This window comes from Cherax quadricarinatus, chromosome 27, assembly GCF_038502225.1.
Source record: "Cherax quadricarinatus isolate ZL_2023a chromosome 27, ASM3850222v1, whole genome shotgun sequence".
NCBI classification, from domain to species: Eukaryota; Metazoa; Arthropoda; class Malacostraca; order Decapoda; family Parastacidae; genus Cherax; species Cherax quadricarinatus.
In genome coordinates, this window is record NC_091318.1 from 12,547,780 (window position 1) to 12,567,645 (window position 19,866).

Here is a 19,866-nt window from a genome sequence, read left to right on the forward strand (position 1 = left end):
TTTTTAAAAAAAATATTTGTGCTAGTCACCGTACTCGCTTGTTGCAGTTCCTTAACAGACGTTAGATTGTACGTACTGTTCAGTTTCTTGACTGGCGGTAGGTATGTACATTTGATCCATCTCTTGACTGGCGGTAGGTATGTACATTTGATCCATCTCTTGACTGGCGGTAGGTATGTACATTTGATCCATCTCTTGACTGGCGATAGACGTGCATATTTTCCTAATATGTTAAGCAATATCTTGGAAAAAAATATTTTTTACATCCTCTCTTTAGATAATCACTTACTTCGACCTTCTCCCGGCCATGTTTACAGTCTCATTATTCTTTCGAAGAATACTGCAGCCACATTTAGGGATCGCTTCCACACATTATATTATTTCTGGTAAAAGAAAAATCATAACGGCACTTCTAACGTAGAACTTAATCGATCAGGCTGTGGATAATATGGGAGTCTTGGTTAGCAGAAATTTGAAACCAGTGCAGCAGAGCACGTGTGTTTGAAATAGAGCTAATTGACTACTTGGCTTCATTTTAAAATATATGTAACACAAGTCCGAGGGTTTAGTTGTAACCATAGTTGGCAAGACCTCGTTTAGATTATCCTCCTCAGCTCGGCTCTCCATGTTACAGAATAGCTGGAGAGACGCCGGAAAACATACTGGGAAGGATGGTAACGTTAATTCCCTGTATTAGAAATCTTTCACCGAACTTGCATTCCTTTGAAAGGCGAAGAAAGAAGCGAGTTATGTTGTAATCGTACACGTGGAGATAAAGGATTTCTGTATCTGTGAATTAGATTTTTTATCTTTGATGCCACTAATCATGTGTGTTGTTGTTGCTGCCTCTTCTCCCCCCCCCTCATTTCCCTCACACCAAATAAAATATACAATTAGTAACATCCTCCAGTTTCACAACAGGGAACACACTTTTCTTTTTATTTCTTGAACTAAACTTCATATACCAATATTTATCGATTAAAAGAATTCACTTAGCTAGTATAGAAATCAGATATAAGTATTAAAAAATGAGAAAGAGGAAGGAAGTAATGTACATTTCTCATGGCATCCATCTCACCTCAAATTATTTCTGCATTTTAAAGCTGACAAGTACTTTGAATAACAAAATTTTGTCAGCCAATACATACATACATATATATATATATATATATATATATATATATATATATATATATATATATATATATATATATATATATATATATAGCATGTCGTGCCGAATAGGTAAATATTGCGATTATGGCTTATCAACACACTTCTTGCCGAATAAGGCAAGCGAAAATTTGTGTATGCAGTAATTTTGCAAAAATCATTTTGAACCTAACGAAAAAAATATATTTCATTGTGTTTTTTTTTATTAAATTATTATAAGCTTATCTAAAATATATTTAGTTGGATTAGGCTAAATTAGATTGCGCGTGTTATAATAAGGTTAGGTAAGTTTTCTAAGGTTCTTAAGGTACAAAATTATTAATTTTTACATTAACATAAATCAAAAAATATATCTCTAAGCGTATAAGAAAAATTTTTAGAAATGACTTAATTTTAATTGAGTTCTTGCTAACTGACCAGTTTTACCTATTCAGCACGACATATATACAAAGAAAGAACCGAATAATAAATTTGAAAATTATCGGAATATAGTTAGAAAGCAGAGCAGATCAATAACCCACTATAACACGAACACAGACAAGCAAATTTGCAGAGCAACTTGCAATGTAAATAAATTGGCCGATCTTGTAACGGAGGATTATGCTCCGCTAAAAGTACTTCTGGCAGATAGTCGATAATCATATTAAATGTAGAGTATATAGCCTGGCTTATGCTCACTTTCTCTAAGACTATGTGCTTGACTGACGAACGAAGAAATAGACTGTACGCCAGTCTATAATATATCAAAGGTAACTATGAATCCATCCGTCCGCTTCTGGATGTTTCCTTTTCCTCACTTCCCAAGGTCAGCCTCAGCAACCTGTATTCTTGCCACTGAAGCGGCTAGTTCATTGTGCACCCGTTATTCATCCTGTGGACGGTTGCGCAAGAACGTGTAATACACGAAAAGCCTTGGAACTAGACCTTGAAAGTTTTAACAGGAGTGCATCTGGATTTACATCTACAACTATCTTAAGTGTTACAAGCAAATTTGGGACATTTGTTTAATATGTTTGGAATCTTTTTTCATTAATAAAATACCTTGTCATATCGCTCTAGTTATTATTCTGCATTTCTACATTCCTCAACAAGTGGACAATGAAACAGGGAGTTCAAGAAAGTGACCATAAGACTGATCACATACGGAACAGTTCAAGGCTCCGTCAACAGCCACCCATTTGACTGTTTGTAACAACAGTATCATGTTGTCTGTGGTTAAGCAAACGGACTGTATCTAGGGAGGTGGAAACGAGAGCCTTATTAGTGAAAAATTACCAGAAATTATGAGGAAGAATGTTGCATTTTCCTGTAATAGACAGAAGAATAATAATGATGTATTCAGGTTAAGTCTCAGATTTCTATCATTATAAAATTATTAAAAATTATTATATTCAAAGAGGGCGTTCCAAAAACTCTCAAGTCGAATAATGCTTGTAGAATGGGAAGCAATCATGTGTGATCCAAGAAAAGGGAGGAGAGATCTTAATCCATAAATCAAGAGCCCCTAACCGGTATCAAGACATTTTCCCTTGAAATATTAATTTTGTTTAGAGCCAAGTTCTCAAGTCTTTGGTGCATCCACTTGCTCTTACACTCTCATCTACACGGTGGCTGCCAGGTACACTAGCATCCTCTCAGGCAAAATCTAAAATTATCTTATTGGAATTCGAATCCGTTTTTGCATATTTTTTTTTTCTAAGCGCAACTATACTAGTTTCAACTTACTGCTTCTTTCTCTGCCTACGATGGTCCATCATTGGCTCTCTCTTCGCGTACTATCTTTAATTATTGGCTCCCATTTTGCAAATGAACTTCCATTTCTCGTTTAAGCCTCGATCTTGAAGAGTTGACTTCTTTTTACTTTATAAAACTTCAACCAGCTTATGGAAATTCTTCTGGATTTATACAAGTGTTGCCACACTAAAAACACAAACTGCAGAACAAGTTTTTTCTTTTTAGGACAACGTTCCACATTGTTAAAGCTTCATCTGAGTGAAACTTTGCTCCAACCAAAGCTTGTTCTGCAACGTGTCTTTTTCTCAATATTGTCGGCAGGACGACAAACGGATCCGTTGGTAATTCCGCCTTCTTTAACACAAAATTGATAAACGCTCTCGCCTCAGACACAGAGTATCCGTGGTTCTATCCCCGGCAGGGGTGAAAATATTGGGTGCGTTTCCTTAAACCTTTTGTCCCCGTTCACCTAGCAAGTCACTTGGTACCTGGGTGTTAGTCGACTGGTGTGGATCGCATCCTGGGGGACAAGATTGAGGACCACAGTGGAAATAAGACAGACAGTCCATCGATGACGCACTGGCCGGGACGCCATCTGGAAAAAGATCCGGGACGGCAAATGTACCAGTGAATCTTAAAAGAAGAGAAAAGAAAGATGACGCACCGGCTTTCTTGGGTTATCCTGGATGAGCTAACCCTCCAGGGTTAAAAGTCCGAACAAAATCTCGTCTCTTATTTCTTAAAGAACACTCCAACACAAAGTAGGTGATGAAGAATACTCCGACAGAAGACGGATCATCAACGGGGTGAGACTTGTCGTAATCCCCTTGCACCTGCTGCCCCTATTCATCCAGCAGTAAATAAGTATCTGAGTGCTTATTGATTGCTGCGGGTAATTTTTTGATATTGTGGTTTTAATAACCTTAATATTTAAAAGAGTGGACCGGTTAGCCAGTGGAACCCTCGGTCAGATGACCAAAAGCTTCAGTGGCGGTTCATTGTACGACTAGGACCCACGTCAGGAAACACTTGTCTTGTTTCCTGACTAATCTTGCCTACCTGGAGGACATTCCGGGGATCAACGCCCCCTCGGTCAGGTCAATGACAAGGCCTCCCGGTGGATCAGAGCTTGATCAACGAGGCTGTTACTGCTGGCCGCACGTAGTCCAACTTACGAACCACAGCCCAGCTGATCCGGCACTAAGTATCTTTCCAACTCCCTCTTGAAGACAACCAGGGGTCTATTGGTAATGCCCCTTATGGCTGGTGGGAGGCTGCTGAACAGTGTTGGGCCCCGGACACTTATTGTATTTTCTCTTAGTGTACCAGTGGCGCCCCTACTTTTCACTGGAGGTATGTTGCATCGCCTGACAAGTCTTGCTTTCGTAGGGAGTGATTTCTGTGTGCAGATTAGGAGCCAGTCCCTCCAGAATCTTCCAGGTGTAGATTATATCTTTCGCCTGCGCTCCAGTGAGTACAAGTCAAGTGCTTCCAGGCGTTCCCAGTAGTTAAGGTGTTTGATGGAACTTATACGTGCAGTAAAGGTTCTCTGTACATTCTCTAGATCTGCAATTTTACCTGCCTTGAATGGGGATGTTAATGTACAGCAGTATTCCAGCCTAGAGAGAACAAGTGATTTACAAAGGATCATCATTGCCCTTAATATCTCTTGTCTTGAATATTCTCATTATCCATCCTATCAGTTTCTTCGCAAATGTGATAGTGGCATTGTTGCGGTCCTTCAAGGTGAGATCTTCGGACATTACCACACCCAGGTCCTTCACATTACTTTTCCGCACCTGTTGTGAGACGCAGCCTTGAGTTTGTATATAATGAAGACGGTGCTAGTTTCCGGCTCAGAAGTGAACCAAGTCTTAGCATGTAAAATGAACTGAAGAATAATCACTCTCATATTGTAAAAATAATCTGAGGTAGGAGAGCAGCTCCTAGCTTGCAGAATAAAAATTTAAGAACCCAGTAAACAAAAAGATGGGTTGGTAGGTGGGTTAGGAAGCACACTGCCTCAAGGTCACGTGCTATCACAGCTCAGAGGGGGTAATCATCAGGCCACACACCAGAGCCTTCAAGACATAGGTCAAAGGCTGCGTACTCAAGTGGGAGCGGTTACGGTGGTGATTAGCGAGGACTGATAGAGCCCTGGTAAGTGTAAATGGATCCTGGGAGAGGTCAGCAGAGGTCGGGCCGGGTCAAGGGTAGATTGGGGAGAATGGTAAGGATTCTCTTTCCTGAATGTCCCTTAGCGCTAGGCTTTTTTGATTACCTCAACCATGTGTATAGAATATGTATAAGATTGTTGTGTCACTGGATATTTTTTGCCTCCTCGGTGTTATAAATCCCATCTCTTGCGCTATTTACCATTTTGAAAATGTATTAATGTTTGTCTTGATTCGATAAAGTCTTTCTTCGTAACTTTTTTTTCAGTGTTCATTCAGTACTTTTTTCGTCGTTTAAGGTTTAGAGGTCAATTATGTTTTTCATATTTTCAGATTCCTGCTAAAATCTTTTATGCATTTCTCAACCAAACTGATTTTTCTTTATGTATTTAAATTTACCAGTCATTAGTTTTTTTTCAGAACAGAAAAAATTACTATTACAACATATAATTTTCTTCAACGGCTTATTTTTTGAACTGGTCACAGACCGGGCCGCGGGGGCGTTGACCCCCGGAACTCCAGGTAAACCCATCTACTTCTTCATTCTGCACTTCTCTCCGATAAATAAAAAGCTATAAAACTGTATTCATATTTAGCATGACTCTTCCTATTCTATTGCTTAGTTTGTCATTGCCATTTTCATTACATTTTCTTCAATTAACAATTCCCTATTTTGCTGTTATACTTTATTTGTTGCTATAATTGACTTTGTAAACTTCTGCTGGCTAGGTTATGTTATTTGTTCTAAAAAAAAATGGACTGACTAAATTATAGTTTGCATTTTCATCAATATTGGCTACGTATATATGTCAATGCTTTTCCTTAAAATAAATAAAGCCCATTTGAGCACTGAAGCACTTTAAGGTTACAACTTCTCTCTTCAACCACCAGAACACCTCGCAGTAGACGACAAAAAATAATTTTCTAACACTGGTACACGACTCACCCTCACCAAGCCCATCAACCACACGTAATATGTTGTACAGTACAATAAAAATAGTGTCACCATTTATCATGGTGTCTCGTTACCGTAAAGACGATGTAAACAAAGTTCTTAACATAACTATTTTGCTTCTACATTTCTGCTCATTTTCCTCTTATCTCTTATCCTTAGACGTTTTAGTCTCTCCATTAAATCTCCCGAAAAAACTTTGCGGTTCTATTTTATTCACAAAGAACTAGGAAAAATGTGGTTATTCAGCGTTCTAAACACGCACCTTTCCTAACAAGGAAATTTTAACTTAACATTATTTGTTCTTGTCATGACGGCTTCGCTGTTATGTTACAAAATTCACAATCACAAAAGACGTCTTGAAGTGAATTTTTCACATTCCACAAATTACATCCACAAATCCTTCATTGTCATTGGCCTTAAGTGGGGACTGGTCCCACTCCATTGGGTTTATATTGCAGATGATGCAATGTACCCTCAATGAAAAGCAGGGGTGCCATGAAGGGGTGCCATGAAGGGGTGCCCAAGAGTATTCAACAGCCTCCCGTCATAATTAAGAGGGATTACCAACAGATCCCTAGCTATCTTCAAGAGGAAACTGGATATGTTCCTTAAGTTAGTTTCTGACCAGCTGGGCTGTAGTTCGTATAATGGACTGCATGTAGCCAGCAGTAGCAGCCTGGATAATCAGGCCCTGATACACCGAGAGGCCTGGTCGAGGCCTGGTCATGGCCTGGTCATGGGGGACGCATTGACCCTCGGAATACCCTCCAGGGAGATATTTAAACCATTGTACCGAAAGAGATGCTGGGTTCTTCAGGTAAGCACAGGGTGCTTACTTGCATCCTGTGATCAATGGCATCCTCGCAGAGAGGTCCTCCTCACCCCTTGGTATGAACTACTCAGTCCTAACAACCGCGTCTACTATTATTTAGCAAAATTGGATACATCAGCAGTGTGCTGCTGCTGTAATCTATATGGAAGTTACACAGTAAAGAAAAAAGTTAGCTGTATTTCCGTGTCATATTCCTTTACGCTGGAAGGCGCCCATGTTAACAGCATAATACTTGTATAGCATTATAGTCACGCTTCCTTGCTAGTCATGACGTCACAAGATTCCCCCACGTAGGCCGGCGGCTAGAGCTCCCCGCCTCAGTTCCTCCTAGGCCGACCAGGAGTGTAGACACAGGCTGGGTCTTTCCAAACATTTACCAATAATAACGCCTCCCAAAACAGACAACGGTGTATATTTCGCTCGGTCCGTCTTGGATCATTTAGTAGGGCTACGGGAACTTAAAAAGTTTCGTTCCATCATAGCTGGAGAGAATCACTTGGGATTTGCCGTCTCTAAGATGGTCGGGGGGAAGGAGAAGGGGAGGGATATATTATTTTACTTATGTGAAGCGCAAAACCCATATGGGCTACTCAGCGCATGGTATGTGTGAAGGCTTGACGATCCGTCCACTAATTGTTAGTTAGACGGTAGCAACCAATCTCGCAGCCAACCAACAATGGGTCGGGGGAAGAGAAAGGGAAAGGAGAAAGGGGAAAGGGAAAGAGGGAAGGAGTAAGGAGGGGAGAGCAAACATTATATTGTTTAATTTCATTAGGTAAGCCTTTGTGTACGTTTTCGTTTGCAGGGTTACCTGTTTGTAGTTACAGAAGTGTCTACACCCGGGTATCTTCCTCCTGCTGGAACAGCTGCAGCAAGTAAGCTCTCACATATATGGCGCCCTCTACCCGGGAATCGAACTCTGTTTTTTTTTTAATGTTTATTTGTGTACGTTTAAATACACGTGTATGTAATATCCGTCAAAATATTGTGATCGCGGTTACGATCACTTAACTTTGGGTGTCCTGAAAAAGCGTTCCATTTAATTTTACTGAACTACATCAGCTTTAAAAGATAATGGTAGAACTTGAATTTATAAAGACTTGAAGCTGACTGAGAAAAATAAGCGTTAAAGAAGCTTATTGCTACGATTACACCCACAAAATATTTTGATGATAAAAAGAAATTTCAAATTTCTTCGTTTACGATTCACAGACTGAAAAAAAAAAACTGTATTGGCTATTGTGTACTCGTGACCTTTGAGTTCTTGGCGGTAAAAAAAAATTATACACTTCTGAGAATGACCGTCCGAGTGTTCAACTTCTATCATTTATTTATTTTGAAGCTTTCACGAGGTTCCTCGCGAGGAGTGGGAACTTGACCCTTGACCTGTGGTCAGCCGTATTAATAACATCTAAGGATGACTCTCCTAGTTTTCATTTCCATTGGAAACTGTAGGAAGAAAGTAGTCCAATATAATTTTCGTCAATGTTTCAAATGTCAGGAATAACACGAGGAGAAGAGCAAACAATTAATATTAATATAATTGGAGTGGGGTTAAAAGGCTTATAAATCTGTAACAGACTGGGATGCCATGAGGACAAGAAGCAAAGACTTCCAGTGTTGTCAGACTGGACTTCCAGCGTTGTCACTGGACTTGCAGTGTTTTCAGACTATGCTTTCAGTGTTATCAGACTGGGCTTCCAGTGTTATCAGACTGGGCATCTAGTGTTATCAGACTGGGCTTCCAGTGTTTTCAGACTGGGCTTCCAGTGTTAAACTGGGCTTCCAATATTAACAGATTAGGCTTCCAACGTTAACAGGCAGGGCTTCTAATATTAATAGACTGGGCTTCTAATGTTACCAGACGGGGCTTCGTTACAAGTACTGTATTATGCAGTTTACCATGGTACATAGACATGACCAAACTAAATGTAAAGCGTACAGTCACTTTTAAGGTCACTTTCTTGAACATTATGTGCTTAATTATATTAAGGTATATAAAGATGATATTCGTGAAAGTAAGATAAATTTTAAGCAGGTATCCTAAATTTTCTTTTAATAAAGTATGAACTTGCAAATATTCCAAGATGTATCCCTGTTAACTTGTTTAGGGCCATGTTCCATGGCCCTTTGTATATTCATATACTCTTGGACTACCGTCCACAGGATGGATATGGGTTGCATAATAAACTAAACCACATCCCTAACACACACACACACACACACACACACACACACAGGATAACATCCGCAGACTAACAGTCACAGTCTAACAGTCAGCTTGGGACAGAAATAGTCACAAGCTAGACATCACGGACCAACAGTCATGGACTAAAAGTCATTAAGTCAAAAAGTCGAACAGTCAAGGCACAGACAAAGTAATACATATCCACAGACTAACAATTGCATAAAGATGAAGAGAATCTATTACAAGAGACGACTAAACACCAGCAGATAATTTCCATAAAGAATAAGCGGCAGCACATAACCACAAGACAGTGAAGTCAGTACGATAACATTAGTGAGTATGAACAATCGTCGTAAATAGAGAGAGAGCAATATATCTTGAAGATCCCTGGATGGGAAAGGTTTAGAAGTAATTAATGGGGAAATAACGCGAGAGACAATACGGGAGAGATAAGGAGAGGAGAGAGAACTATGGATCGTAGGAATGATCAGAGCCATAGAGGCAGGACCTGGCTCAAGTTACTGCCAGTGGCTGAGGACCACACGTGTGCTTCTTCCCTCCTCTCTCTCTCTCTCTGTCTCCCTCCCTCTCTCCGCCTCCTTTTCTCTCTCTCTCTCACTTATCTACAGCTTTGTCTTTTATCCTTTTTAAATCTGAACTGATCAAATTTTAATCCATTGTTTCGAGTTTTAATCTATTTTTATCTTACTTTCATCTCCATTTTTTGTCTACAATATATTCCATCTGTGCTCTTCAACGCACTTATATCCATTCTGTAATAGACAGGAACTGCACCATAATCTAATGATAAGCGGAGTTGTAGTAGTATCACTTTGGAATGTTTGTTACTGATACTTCATAAGAAATCAAGTAGTCCATTAGTTACTTATTGAAGCTGGTGTGAAGATGTTACCTGGAGGTTACCTGGAGGTTATTCCGGGGATCAACGCCCCCGCGGCCCGGTCCATGACCGGGAGGGAAACCAATCACAGAGGTAGTATATACAAACTTTACGAAAACCTTCGACAAGTGCGATCTTGGTGTGATAGCCCTCAAAATGCGTGATAAAGGAATAACGGGAAAAGTGGGTAGATGGATCCTTAACTTTACAACCAATAGTAAACGAAGAGTAACAGTAATCAGAGGCGGCTAGAGTGAAAAGCTCTGTTCTACAAAGTGCAGTACTCGCTTCCATCCTTTTCCTCATCCTCATATCCGCTATACTCGTAGACAGAGATATGATACTAGAATTTTCTTGACAGTGTCATCCATTGAAGACACTGAAAATCTTCAAGCGGATATAAACCAGGACTTCAAATGGGCCACAGAAAACAATATGAAGTTCAACGAGGACAAATTTAAATTACTTCACTATGTAAAACTTTAGAAAATTAAAACTAGATCGGGGTATAAAACGAATTCTAACAAACACACTAGAGCGAAACACTAACGTGAAGGACCTGGGAGTGATAATGTCAGAGAATCTCACAGTCAAAGATGACAACAATTTCTCTCTCACATCTATTAGGAAAATGATAGGATGGATAACGAGAACCTTCAAAACAAGGGATGCCAAGTCAATGATGATTCTCTCGGCTGGAATATTGCTGTACACTAAAGGCGCCTTTGAAGGCAAGCGAAGTTGCAGCTCTGAAGAATATATAGAGCAGTTTCACTGCACGTATAAATACAGTCAAGCACCTAAATTACTGGGAACGTTTGAAGTCCCTTGACCTGAACATCTTCGAACACAAGCGAGAAAGGTGCATCATAATTTTCATCTGGAACTCCTAGAGGTAGCAGTCCCAAATCTGCACACGGAAGTCGCTCCTTACGAAAGCTTAAGATTTGGTACAATATCCCCCAAATGAAAAGCAGGAGCACCACGAGTACAGTAAGAGAAAACACGAAGTTTCAGAAGCCCAAGACTGTCCAAGTGCCTCCCAGCATACTTAAGGCGGATTACCCATAGACCCCTGGATGTTTTTAATTGGGAGCTGGACTGACACCTACAGTCAGTACCTGACCAACCGGGCTGTGGTTCGTACGATGGAATGCGTGCTGCCAACAGTAACAGCCTGGTTGATCAGACCCTGATCCAATGATAGGCTTCGTCATGAACCAGGTTGCAGGGGGGAGGGTGACCCCAAGAACACCCTCTAGACCAGGCAGGTAGACGCACTGTTGCCTTGGTTTCCGACTTCTGTCCAGGCCCAGCCGCTGACCCAGACCCAGCCCCAGCCCCCAGCCCCAGTGCTGACCCAGACCCAGCCCCCAGCCTTACTGCCAGCCCAGACTCTCCTAGGGACACTACCAAAATCACCACAAAAACAGTAAATATACAACCATCTAAAACCGTAAATATACAACCATCATTGCACAAGACCGTGGCCCACAGTACAGATGTTGGAGAGGAGTCTCCTCCTTCTTCCTCTACTGGGGAAAGTAGATGGAATCCAGGACGGGGTGGCCCTGGCTTGGATACTGAGGATTATAGTGCAGTCCCAGAACCTGCAGAAATTGACAACACACCTCCCAACAATTCTCAACCAAAGGTGAATTTGTGCAAATATTATGCTTGGGGCATCTTGCAGCATGGAATAACAGGGGGAAAAAATGGGACATGCAACTTTGACCATCCCAAAAAATGTAGCGACCTCCTGTCTAAAGGAGTGTGTCGTTCTTCTTCCTGTACTTTCTTTCACCCAAAAATGTGCCACTCCTCGGTCCTCCAGAAGCAGTGTTACAACATCGAGTGCCCTGCATACCATCTAAAAGGGACCAGGAGGCACAGACCCCACAAGACAAACAATAGTAGCTACGACAACCCAACTCCAGGAAACGAAAAAAGAAAACGAAAAAAGAAAATGGAAGGAAATAACAAAAATAGTTCACCACCTTGGAGCCTTGTTGGACTGGAGGCGCAGCCAGTGGCCACCCATGGCCCTCCAGAATTACAACTACTGATGCCAATAACAAAATCCCCCCAACAAACACAGAATACAACCTCGTTCATATTTGCTAATATACAGGGCCTTAAGCCATCCACCAACAACAAAATACCTTTTATCAGTGGACTTCTAGAGGAGTCTAATGCAATGTTTGCAGCCTTCACAGAGACTCACAAAAGATCACTTTGACAGTGAAATATGGATAAGTGGTTACAACCTTTTTAGATGCTACAGAAAAAACAGGCAACCAGGGGGGGTTGGCCTGTATGTCAAAGAGTCCCTTATCTGCACGGAGTTGTTGAACACCACAAATGAGGTAGCTGAAGTTCTATCAATAAAGATCGAGAACCAAAACCTAGTCATTGTGGTTGTATACAAGCCACCAGATGCAACCTCACAACAGTTCAAGGAACAGCTACTGAAAATTGATTACTGTTTGGAAAACCTTCCAGCTCCATCCCCAAACATCTTACTGCTTGGTGATTTCAACCTAAGGCATACAAAATGGAAGAATGTAGCAAATAATGTTATAGCTGAAACAATCCCCGGAGGTAGCGCAGATGAAAGGTCATACACACATGAGCTACTAAGTCTCTGCGAAAAACACACCTTAAGCCAGCAGATAGTGGAGCCAACAAGACTAGAAAACACACTTGACCTTATCTTCACAAATAATGAGGACCTGATAAGAGACATAAGAATATCAAAAACAACTAATTCCGATCACAACCTAATCGAAGTCCAGACGTACATGCATACGGGTACTGATCAGCAGAATGCATGTACCTGTGAAGGTGTCTTCACAAAATACAACTTCAGCAACAAGAACATCAACTGGAACCAGGTAAACCATGTCCTAAACGAAACATGTTGGGAAGATGTCTTAAATGACATGGATCCAAACCAGTGCCTTGAAAGGATCAACTTCCTGGTAGCCGAAGCATGTTCTAGGCATATTCCCCCAAGAAAGAAGAAGAGCAGGAGTAAACTGGAGAGAAAAAGACGCTCCCTCTACAGAAGACGACGAAGAGTCACTGAGCTCCTCAGGAGTGCTAGAATATCTGATACACGAAAGGAGGCGCTGACCAGGGAAGTGGAAACTATCGAACTTAAACTAAATGACTCTTACAGGAACCAGGAGAGGCAGGAGGAGCTTAAAGCTATTAGTGAAATTGAAAGAAATTCAAAATATTTCTTTTCATATGCCAAAAACAAGGCAAATACCACATCTAGTATCGGGCCCTTACTCAGACAGGATGGGACTTACACAGATAACAACAAGGAAATGAGTGAAATATTGAAATCCCAGTACGGCTCTGTGTTTAGTGAACCACTAATCGGTCTGAGGATCGACGAACCAAATGATTTCTTCATGAATGAGCCTCAAAACTCCATAAATGTATGCCAGATTTCCGTCATTACCCTAACTCCGATAGATTTCGAAAAAGCCATTGACAACATGCCTATGCACTCAGCCCTGTGCCCAGACTCGTGGAACTCTGTTTTCATTAAGAACTGCAAGAAACCCCTCTCGCGTCCTCTAAGTACACTATGGAGGAGCAGCTTGGACATGGGTGAAATTCCACAGTCACTTAAAACAACTGATATAGTCCCACTCCATAAAGGTGGCAGCAAAGCATTAGCTAAGAACTATAGACCAATAGCTCTGACGTCCCACATCATAAAAATCTTTGAAAGAGTGCTAAGAAGCAGGATTGCAAATCACCTGGATTCCCAAAATCTGCACAATCCAGGGCAACATGGGTTCAGGGCAGGTCGCTCCTGCCTCTCACAACTACTGGATGACTATGACATGGCCTTGGATGCACTGGAAGAAAATCAGAATGCAGATGTAATATACACAGACTTTGCAAAAGCATTTGACAAATGCGATCATGGCGTAATAGCCCATAAAATACGTGCTAAAGGAATAACTGGGAAAGTGGGGAGATGGATCTTCAACTTCCTAACAAATCGAACACAAAGAGTAGTGGTCAACAGAGTTAAATCGGAGGCTGCCATAGTGAAGAGCTCTGTTCCACAAGGCACAGTATTCGTCCCCATCTTATTCCTTATCCTCATATCAGACATAAACAGAGATATACACCACAGCACCGTATCATCCTTTGCGGATGATACTAGGATCTGCATGAGGCTGTCATCTGCTGAGGACGCAGTTAACCTCCAAGAAGATATAAACAAAGTTTTCCAGTGGGCAACGGTAAACAATATGATGTTCAATGAGGACAAATTCCAACTACTCCGTTATGGGAAACTGGAGGAGATAATAACTAGAACAGAGTATACTACTGACTCCGGCCATACAATAGAGCGGAAAAATAATGTAAGGGACCTGGGAGTAGTAATGCCTGAGGATCTCACTTTCAAGGATCACAACAGTGCCACGATCGCACGTGCAAAGAAAATGATAGGATGGATAATGAGAACTTTCAAAACGAGAGATGCCAAGCCCATGATGATCCTTTTCAAATCACTTGTTCTCTCTAGGCTAGAATACTGCTGTACATTAACATCTCCATTCAAAGCAGGTGAAATCGCAGATCTAGAGAGTGTACAGAGATCCTTTACTGCACGTATAAGTTCTGTCAAGCACCTTAACTACTGGGAACGCTTGGAAGAACTTGATTTGTACTCGTTGGAACGCAGGAGGGAGAGATATATCATAATCTACACTTGGAAAATCTTGAAATGGAATGGTCCCAAATCTGCACACAGAAATCACTCCCTACGAAAGTAAAAGACTGGGCAGGCGATGCAAAATGCCCCCAATAAAAAGTAGGGGCGCCATTGGTACACTAAGGGAAAACACCATAAGTGTCCGGGGCCCAAAACTGTTCAACAGCCTCCCATCAAGCATTAGGGGAATTGCCAATAAACCCCTGGCTGCCTTCAAGAGAGAGCTGGACAGATACCTAAAGTCAGTGCCGGATCAGCCGGGCTGTGGCTCGTACGTTGGACTGCGTGCGGCCAGCAGTAACAGCCTAGTTGATCAGGCCCTGATCCATCGGGAGGCCTGGTCATGGACCGGGCCGCGGGGGCGTTGATCCCCGGAATAACCTTCAGGTAACCTCCAGGTATCAAAATTAAAAAGTCCTATTTGACCTGGCTTAAATTCATTTTTTTTCATTTCGTTTGTAGTTGTCGTATTATTTTCTTTCCATACATGTTTGTCCATTACGTAAGTCATCCATAAATTCCCTTAACTGACTTATCTCCGCCTGCCTTACATTTTTTCCTGCTTTCAATAACCCGGTGCAGTTCCCACCACTATCTATGCCCCACATGCTTTATCGCTTCCTCTTCCTTTCCCGTGTAATATGTATGCCCTTCCCACGTCATCCTGCCTTATGTGCTCGCCACCTTGCTAACCTAGCAGTAAAAATAGGTACCTGATGATAGTCGCCTGTTGTGAGTCACATTCTGGGAAAAACTGCACTTGGTATGTGTGAGAAACTCGAGACCTGCTGGAAACATTCAAGTGCTGAATGGAAGGACTCAGAAGTGCGCAGTATATCTTATGATGATAATTAGAGAAAAATATACTGACTTTCCTTTCTTCCTGCTTACCCTTGCCCGATGAACGCGCTCTCTCTACCCTCCAAATTACCCTTCCTCCTGTTCTGAGGAAAAACACGTTTTCAGTATACAATCAGCTGGTCATTATCTAAATTTAACCAACGATAATGCAATAAAGTCAAACAATATCTTTAAAGAGGTAAACGTGTGCGCAGTGAGTAGGATTCGAACCTACGCGGGAAAATCCCATCTGATTTCTAGTCAGACGCCTTAACCACTCGGCCATCACTGCTGACTCTTTAATGTATAACTTGGCACAACCCAACAATATAGGACTGGCACTATTGAACGGGTTATATAACAAAATACTTGTATCATGATGTTTTCTTGGTTTTACTTAGGATCATCTACAAATGATTAAACACACAAATTAGTTGTTTAGAATGGCGTTCAGGGCACATATGTTATGGGCGTTAGTCGGCTTGTGTGGGCGGCATCCTGGGGGACAAGACTGAGTGACTACAATGGAAATAAGACAGTCCTCGATGACACACTGACTTTCTTGGGTTATCCTGGGTTAACCCTCCGGGCTAAAAATCCAAACAAATATTATGCAAATTTATCCTAGGATAACTCAATTAAATCAAGCAATGTGGCTATATTGGTTATCCTTGGTTAAATAAACATTATGTATTATTATATGTGTACCGATGGTATCTATGTACTCTCAAAACTCTTGTGAAAATTAAACTTACGTTCGTAAAACCATTTATAGATAAATAAAAACTCGCGAATACCCTGAGGAATAAATTAACGAATAAATTTATGAACTAAAAAAAACACGTGAACTCAGTTCCCATCAGAGGATCTAACAGGTGATGTTAGATAAAACTGAACCAGAGTAAAAATAAAAAGAGGTAACCAGTTTAAAAATTACTCAAACTTTGTAGAGACTTTAGACTGTAGTTTCATAATAGTTCAGGACGGATTGAAATGAAGTCTAAAGTTTTCTGTCCAAAGTGTGCTTCACTTCATCTTTTTAAAGACTCGTCATGTCGACAAGATCACTCCCAAATATCTGAATACATTCACATCCTCTATACTTCTCTTCAAGCTGATAACCAGTAAAGAACTAAAAGACAATACCGTGACTGAACAATACACAAATAACCCGCACATAGAGAAAAACTTATGACGACGTTTCGGTCCATCTTGGACCATTTACAGTCACACTGACAGAAGAGAACTTTTGATTCATTGATTCGTCAGGAACTGCGTCCTGACACAGGTTTTAATCCTAAGATGAGGATCTCGAAGACGTCGATGTAATTCAGCTGTTCTGTGGCCTCAGGTGTTCTGTGGCCTCAGCTGTTCTGTGGCCTCAGCTGTTCTGTGGCCTCAGCTGTTCTGTGGCCACATCTGTTCTGTGGCCTCAGTTGTTCTGTGGCCTCAGCTGTTCTGTGGCCTCAGCTTTTCTGTGGCCTCAGCTGTTCTGTGGCCGCATTTACATGATGTTCACCTAGCAATAAAATAGGTACCTAGGTGTTAATCGATTGGTGTGGATGGCATCCTAGGGACAAAATTAGCCTAAATTGTTTCTCTGCATAACCAGGGGCTTTCTATATATATTTCATCCAGAGTGCCGAAGCATCCTGGTGTGCCACTGATAATGCCCAGGGGTACCGCTTACAAAATTAAGGAAATCAATGCTTTGAGAGATAAATTAAGAATTTGGGCTGTCCGAGTGAAAGAAGGCAACGTGGATGTGTTCCCACATGTTGCTGCAACAACAAAATAGAGAGATCATATCATTAATTTTTGAGCATCTTCAAGTACTTGCAGAAAAAATTCAGTACTATTTCCCAAACATATGTAGGGAAGATTATGGCTGAGAAACACATTTACTGCATCAGTATCAAGCCTGTCGAAACTTAGTCTCACGGAAAAGGAGGAATTAACTGAAATACGTAATGATGACAGTATGAAATTAAATCATAAGGAAGTGACTCTACGAATTCTGGATAGAGATTAAGAATATCCTCAAGTTGTGAAAAAAAGCTCTGGTAATTGTCATGCAATTTTCCACATGTGTGAGTTGGGATTTTCTATGTTCACCAACATAAAAACTAACAAGAGGGAAGGATACAATCATTCGAGGAAGAAATGAGGGCATGTTTGTCCAATATTCCACCTAATATCAAAAGGATTTTGACAGTCACACCAATATATCACTAAAAAAGTTAGAAAAGACAAGTTAGTTTCTGTTTGTCTTTGTTATTATGCTTTTGTACTACTTACACTAATAGGCTAGTATAATGTCTGGTGTGTGTGTTTTATATGCTATATTGTTGTTGTTATTGTTATTATTATTATTATTATTATTATTAGACTAAGAACTCTTTGGAAGCAGTACTTATATAAAATAGACAAGGGGTGTCACAGAATAAGATTTTTGACTTGAGGCTGACATCACCGAAAAAAAAGACTGAACATCACTGCGGCCTAACCTTAGCATCGCTGTGCACAAAAATTCTTTAATGCTTTTAATAACCTACCATTCCTTACATTTGCAACATCTCCCTATGCACTTTATGATTGTGGAAAATTCTGGATTTTCCTAAATTCACAATGTGTAAATTTGAATAAAACAATAATTGCGTAATAAAATATGATGCTGATTTGACCCTCTCGAGAAATTTCGAGTGAGGGGAATGTTGAACAGCTGGTGAGTGACGCAGACAGGGAGATGTCATTGGTAATTTGTGGGCACTGGTTGACATGGAAAATTCAGCTAATAATCTGGCGTCTTCGTGGCCAAATTGGGTGTTTACGGCCTAAATTTGTAATAGGAACAAGTGTTAATGTCCCCTGCTGAAGAATTGGGACAGGAAATTTGCGGAACCTCAAGAATTACGTGTGGATGGCGTAAGATAAGGGATATGACCATCACTCACAGAGAAGTGCACCATTAGTCCTTGCATTTAGATCTCTATCTGGTCAGTGTATGATCTAGGTTTCAGGCCAGTGTTGTGGTGTGATCCATCTACATTAATTAAATGGTAAGTGGTAATACGAATTTCTTTTGTGTACCGAGCAAGCCTAATCATGTACAGTTCACAATTTTAATTTACCAGAGAATAGCTGGTTTTAACATTGTAATTATTAATTTTGCACGAAATAATTCAGGTAATACCCTGAAAACCTCATGCAGGTAATTTACTCACAAAATAATAATTCAAATAGGCATTTGGTTCTAATGAACTTGGATATATAATCAGGCAAAATTTAATTTAATGATTTGATTGAAAGTAATGGATTGCTGGGTTCACATGTAATTGACATTACATAATTAATGGTGTTTGTGTAATGTATTGTAGTTGCCACAAATTAATTCGATTTGCATGCCCAGTAGGACTGTATTTCTTATACATTTGTAATATTAATAGATTTGTGTAATTATATAAATTAATTCCTAGGCCCAGTTAGGGCTAGGAATGATAATTGTCTTCTTTCTGATTATAACAATAATTATTTTACAAAGCCAGGAAATGTTTGGCTAGGAAGTTTGGTGCGTATTATAATAATAATTAATATGCTAAGCCAGGAAATATTTGGTACACATTGTAGTAACTATAACCAGTGTCGCATTATATAATTTGTATAACTAGTGTTCATTGAGTCTAATACAAAAAGAAGCCGTGGATGAAGGTAATGTAATTAATGCAGATAAATCCATGGGAATTAAGACTATAAACCCCTCATTAAATGCAAAAAAAAAAAATCTGACCAGAGCTTATAATAAATGCCTGGAATTGGTGGCAGAAAAAAACTGTGAATAAGATTAATTTAGAATTATATTTGAGATCAATAGAGAATATGCATGTCATATAAACTGTATTACACAGAATATGAAGGAGATCTGCTGTGAATTGTGCAGATAATAATGAAAGGGAATTATTAATTAATCAATATTATGAACTGGAGAAGAAAATACTATCATGTAAAAGTGAGGTATTAAGTAAATTAAAATGTGTAAATACTTCAGTTGACCAGAGGTATGTCTACCAAGATTTAGTCCAAGAGACAGCTGGGAGTAATTCTGGTCAGTATTTAAGACTGCTGTACATGTGAGGAATGACCTAGCAGATGTCACAAAATTGTTTTATCTCAAAGGGCAGGTCAGAAGCGATGCTTATGCCCTTATTCAAGGGTTCCCAAATATAGAATATTTTACCTGGAGGCAGCTGACTTGTTAGAGGTGACCTATGGTAATAGGGAGCAAAGTAGGTTAAACCTAGTAAATATTGTGATTAATTAAAGAA

At 40.3% G+C, this 19,866-nt stretch overlaps 1 long non-coding RNA gene and 1 other non-coding gene across 2 annotated transcripts in view; both read right to left on the minus strand.

Moving 5' to 3' along the window:
• The window catches only part of LOC128691008 (uncharacterized), a 339,553-nt gene that overhangs the window by 80,105 nt on the left and 239,582 nt on the right, over window positions 1-19,866 (minus strand). The window lies entirely within an intron of this gene.
• On the minus strand, window positions 15,755-15,836 carry TRNAS-AGA (transfer RNA serine (anticodon AGA)). Its single transcript has one exon. It is a non-coding gene; the product is annotated as a tRNA-Ser (tRNA).